At 33.6% G+C, this 5,853-nt stretch overlaps 1 long non-coding RNA gene across 1 annotated transcript; it reads left to right on the top strand.

The window, feature by feature from the left end:
- Positions 1 to 2: 2 nt before the first annotated feature.
- Positions 3 to 2,053, top strand: LOC106962208 (uncharacterized). The gene is made up of 3 exons (XR_001427925.1): positions 3 to 74; positions 163 to 285; positions 1,436 to 2,053. It is a non-coding gene; the product is annotated as an uncharacterized LOC106962208 (long non-coding RNA).
- The last annotated feature ends 3,800 nt before the right edge of the window (positions 2,054 to 5,853 follow it).

Raw genomic sequence — 5,853 nt, forward strand, 5'->3', positions numbered from 1 at the left:
TATCTTAAGAGAGCTAGAAGCCAAACTTAGAGACACTCGGAAAGAGATGGAGGTCCTGAAGTCACAGGTTCAAAGTAAGAGCAGCAGATTTGGAGTTTTAACTTTTGTAAAAAATGTTATATACAGAGAAAATAAACATAATGGCCATGTTTTCTTTCTAAGGGAACAAGGTAGCATTTGGAGCATCTATTAGTGCAGGTGGAAATGTTGGACCTTTTAATACTGAGATCACACTGGTCTACAAAAGGGTCTATATGAACACAGGATCATTCAACCCGGCGACAGGTAAACTTATCACAGTAAAATATTTTATTATGCTTATCAATCAAATTATTGTGCACAAATATTGAGAGTTTGAAATATATTGCTGTGTCTGAAAAGATGTACCACATTACTAAGTGTCATATAGTGCAATTGTGTTAAGGACCTAAATGCAGACCAGACTTGAGATGCAACCTTTAAAAACTGTGAAATAAAAACATACAAGTAGCAGAAAATCTTGTAAGACAAAAAAAAAAAAGAAAAATCAGAAAAAAGTCACCAAAAAAAGACAGAGAATCACTGTTATTTCCTCAACCTCTTTAAAAACTGTGATGAGGTTAAAAAAGTATGCTGTACAAAAATGAACAACAGTCATCATTGGTACATTAAAGATTCTGATTGCATTTACAATTTAGACAGGGTCTATAATACTGAAACATAAAAACAAAGAATAAATTCAAACAAATCATTTTAAGGCATTTTACCTGGAGCTTTCCGAATAATGTACATTACATTTTCATTATATCATAAAGTCATAGCAGTTAAATCTGTTTTCACAAGTTGCTCAAACTCTTTACTGCATATCCGATGCAATGCTATCCAAAACAATCCTGCTTTATTTATAAAGCCCTTTAAAAACCACAAAGGACCAAAGTTCCATAAAGACAATTAAAAAGATAAAAAGAACAAAATACAAAGTTAACTTTAAAAGACATTAAACAGCTACGTAATTACAAAAATTTAAACAATTAAAAGATAATCAAATAAATCAGTTATAATAATGATACATTTCATCTATATGTGCTTTTCTTGACACTCAAGGTAGGGTTTGGAATTGACCTACCAATAATACGATCAACATTCAACGATGGGTGAAAAAATGGACTGTTCCATAGTTTAGGAGCTACTAAAGCAAAAGTATGGCCACCTCCAACCTTGTATTTTGTTTTTGAAATACTTCTACTGTATGTGGTTACATAAAGTACATTCTCCTCTGACTGAAAAATGCAGCAACTTGTGAGAGTTGTAAGAAGACATTTTTTTTTTTCCATTTTAAGTCTTATGTCTGCTTAAATACTTAAATACTGCTTAAATACTTCAGGATTTGTTTTTGAAACCTTGGAGTTAAAAGACCACCAAGCATCACCATAAACATCGCTTTGATCATCCACAGGTATTTTTACGGCTCCTGTCAGAGGAGTCTATTACTTCAGCTTCTCTGGACATAATATATAATCTAAACCAATGGGCCTGCGACTGATGAAGAATGGACAGCAGATGGTCACTGTCTTCAACCATGTTGCTGGGAACCGTTATGAGACAGCAACCAATGGGATGACTCTGCAGCTTGAAGTTGGAGACCAGGTTTACATAAGACTGCGTGGAAACACCTGGATTTATGACAATTCGAATGATCACAGCACATTTATTGGCCATTTATTATTCTCTCTGTAAGGTTCCTGCAAAAGAATGAAAGCTAACATACACATGAAATTGATTTTATTTTGGTGATAATATTCAGTGGTAATACGTACTGATGGGGAGAGATAGCAGGGTAAAATTAGAAGCTGTGTGCGGTATGTCTTAAATGTGAGGCGATCTGATGTATGTAATTAAATAAATACATTTTACCATCATATTTGACCAATTACAATCTAATAAAGACACATATTTTTTTCATTGGAAAAACCTGTTTCATTCTTTGAAAAACCATTTGTGGTGAAGCTCCTTTCGGTTTTACACAAGGATGTGAAAACATATTTTTCTAAATTGTCTCAAAAGTTGTAAAAAATAAAAAAAAAGCCTTCAATACATGAAATAATTCAATAAAAAATATTTGCACAGCATGGGTGACACATGACTGAAACACTAAAAGCCTCTGTCAGTTTTATCAATGTGAATGTTTTATTTTAATTATTATTATTATTATTATATTATGCTATGCCATATTTACCACCATATTTGGGAGAAGGAATGGTGTGTTCAGAGTGATGTGGAGTGTTAGTTCTCCACCACACGTAGTGCTTTGCATTTTGGCGGAAAAGCTTTCCTCTTGCCACACTTCCATAAAGACTACATTTGTGCAGTGCACAACTAATAGTTGTCCTGCGGACAAATAACCCCCACCTGTGCTGAGGATCTCTGCAGAGAGTGTCTCCAGAGTCACCATGGGCCTCTAGGCTGCATCTCTGATCAGTGCTCTCTGTGTTCGGCCTGCAGGTTTAGGTGGATGGCCTTGTCTTGATAGGTCAAAGGTTGCTCCACATGCATGCACAGGTGAAAAGAATAAATGGATTACAATAAAGGAATGACTGTGCATTTTTTTCTTGTTGTCCCCAATTACCATGTATGGTTCACTCCAGAAAATAGAAACTTATATTATAAACATTAAATCTTTCTATTTATTGAGATTTTGGACCACTTCTTTAACTTGTTACATGTTTTCTACCTTAGCATTTTTTTTGATGCTGTACTGAAATTCTAACAAACATGGCTGACCTTAGTAAGAGTGAGCATCTCTGATTAATATACATGTTGACTCCACATTTTCCAGTTTAACTGGTATGACTCTTTTGTAATTCAGAATTATTAGTCATTCAAATGTTGCAAATAATTTTTTATTTTTTATTTCTTCAAAAGAAAATGAGATTTCCACCTGCTCATACAAAAACAGAATAAAAGCATCAAATAGATTTAAAAGACTTTGAGTATTTAATTTGAAAATTAAACATTTAATCATTACCAATAATTTAATAGGTCAAAGATGATTATGAATTGACTCGAACATGCATGCATCACATTTTATCTCACATTTAAAACATAATATACACAGTTTAACGTTTTTCTCTAAAATCTGCCTCGAGATATGTTTTTGCTTAGCATTTTAACTGAAATCAATCTCTAGTTGTTTTTGTCTTTATCTTGAGCCTTTTAAGTTACTATAAGAAGGTGTTTATTGTTCACAGCCTTTACAGAGGGAACACTAATAAATGGCCAATAAAGGTACTATGATCACCTCCATTATCAAAAATCCAGGTGTTTTGAATAGTTTCTCACATTTAATACACAACATAAACAGATTCTAATTTTGTTCTAAAATATGCCTCTAAAACAAAAAGCATTCTTACAAACATTACTGAAATCAAACTCAAATATTTTTTTGTCTTCACCTTTGTTTAATTGTTCATAACTCTTACAGAGGGAATAATAAGAGGCCAATAAATGTGCTAAGATTGTGCATATTGTCAAAAATCCAGGTGTTTTGCACCAGTCTCATGTAAACTTGGTCTCCAACTTCAAGCTGCAGCGTCATCCCATTGGTTGCTGCCTCATAATGGTTCCCAGCAGCATGGTTGTAGGAAGTGACCACATATCCTCCATTCTTCATTAGTTGCAGGCCCATTGGTTTAGATGAATGATTATGTCCAGAGAAGCTGAAGTAATAGACTCCTCTGACAGGAGCTGTGAAAATACCTGTGGATGATCAAAGAGTTGTTTATGGTGATATTAATGGCTCTGCCCGCCATTAAAAAGAACCTCTAAGTATTTAAGTATAAGTCGGAGATTGGAGGTGTATGCAATTTATCTCAACACATATGCAGTGAATAACGCATTTAGGTTTTGTGACTTAATGATGATGTAATATTGCATATTATTTTTAAAGATCAAAGTAAAAAATACTTCAAAATGATTAATTTGAATTTGTTCTTTTTTTATTGTTCAATGATATAAACCCTTCTGTGTTGTAAATGTGATCAGTTTTAATGTAGCATAGTGATTCTTGATCCTTTTTTTTGGTACATTTTTTGTTATCTATTTGCAGTTTTTAAAGATGTTGAAGAAACAACTGTGGTCTCTGTCATAAATTCTTTTTAAGGGAATTTTTCAGATTTCTTTTTTTCTTACAATGTTTTCTTCTACTCAAATGTATTTTGCCTTTTGTAAAAATTGTATCTCTAACTGCATTTAGGTCCTCCTTGACATAATCACATTATTTTACGTGACACACAATAATACGTAAACCTCTTCAAGTACAAAATTCTCAACAGTATTTGTACACATGAATTTGAAACATAAGAATGGTCAAACGTATTGCTGTGATAAGTTTAGCTGCTGCCGGGTTGAACGATCCTGTGTTCACGTAGACCTTTTTGTAGATCAGTGTGGTGTGGGTATTAAAAGGTCCAATATTTCCACCTACACTTATGGATGCGCCAAATACTACCTTGTTGCCTTAAGAATATGAAAATAAATATTCATTATAAAATTTACTTAATCTCTATATAACAAAATTTACAAAAGTTAAAACTCCAAATATGCTCTTACCTTGAACTTGTGACTTCAGGACCTCCATCTCTCTCTGAGTGTTTCTAAGTTTGGTTTCTATCTCTCTTAAGCTGACAAAAAGTTGACAACAGTTTTTCTGGCTTTCGGCCGCACAACAATCTTGGCCTCCAGGTGACTGAACAATGCCATCATCTGTGTCACTGACCTCTCCTGGCTGAGCTATGATTTCAGCCACACGCAAGTATAAGAAAAAGAAAGTTAATGCTGCCACAGAAGTCTTCATCTTGAGCTGCTCTTGTATGTGTATTTGCCACATTAGTTATCCTCACTATATATACAATGCATACTAGGAAGTGGTCTAGTTTATATAAACTGGGTCACTTCCTAGTTTATAAAAACTAGGCCACTAGTTTTATATACTAGTGGCCTAATTTATAAAACTAGGCCACTATGCCACTTTCTAGTTATTTTATAAACTAGGAAGTGGCTACTTCCTAGTTTAGCCACTTCCTAGTGGCTAAACTAGGAAGTGGTTTAGCCACTTCCTAGTTTAGCCACTAGCTAAACTAGTTTAGCCACTAGTTTAGCTAAACTAGTGGCTAAACTAGTTTAGCCACTAGATTTTACAAAAAAACTTCCAAGTTTTTTTATAAAAAAAACTTGGAAGTTTTTTTTATAAACTTCCATGTTTTTATGAACTAGGAGGTTTATAAAAACTTCCTCATAAAGTCAGGTTAATCAACCTGACTTGATCCAGTTCACTAAGAAACCTGATCAAACGTTTCTTATCCAACTCTTCAGATAAATTTTGTTTTTATCGATTTACAGTGATGTTAAAAATTGTTTGCCCCATTCCTGATTTTTCTTTTCATGTTTGTCACACTTCAGTGTTTCAAATAGCAAGATTATTCAAATATTAGCCAAAGACAACTCAAGTTATTTTCCCGCCAAAACGTTGCAAACCAATAAAGATTGTTGCACACAAAGAAAACATATTTCACAAACTGTGCTGGAAAGTTGCACATACATAAAGCATACTTTACAAACTGTCCTTGTGCACAAAATGCAATGTTTTGGCAGGATATTAACTCCATATTGCTACAGATAGACAGTCAGACAGCTAGCTAGCTAGCTAGATAGATCCTTGATAAATGTAGGAAGATTGTTGCATTTCAAGCAGATATATATTGTTTTGCTTTCTATTATTTTTGCTAAATCCATACTTCTACTTCTGTCTGCTGCTGACATCTATGCACAGTAAGATGAACAGTTTGTGTTTTAATTGTATTTATTACAACAGATTTT

Source organism: Poecilia latipinna, unplaced genomic scaffold, assembly GCF_001443285.1.
Source record: "Poecilia latipinna isolate Pla-1442-1.1 unplaced genomic scaffold, P_latipinna-1.0 Scaffold1385, whole genome shotgun sequence".
Classification (NCBI taxonomy): domain Eukaryota; kingdom Metazoa; phylum Chordata; class Actinopteri; order Cyprinodontiformes; family Poeciliidae; genus Poecilia; species Poecilia latipinna.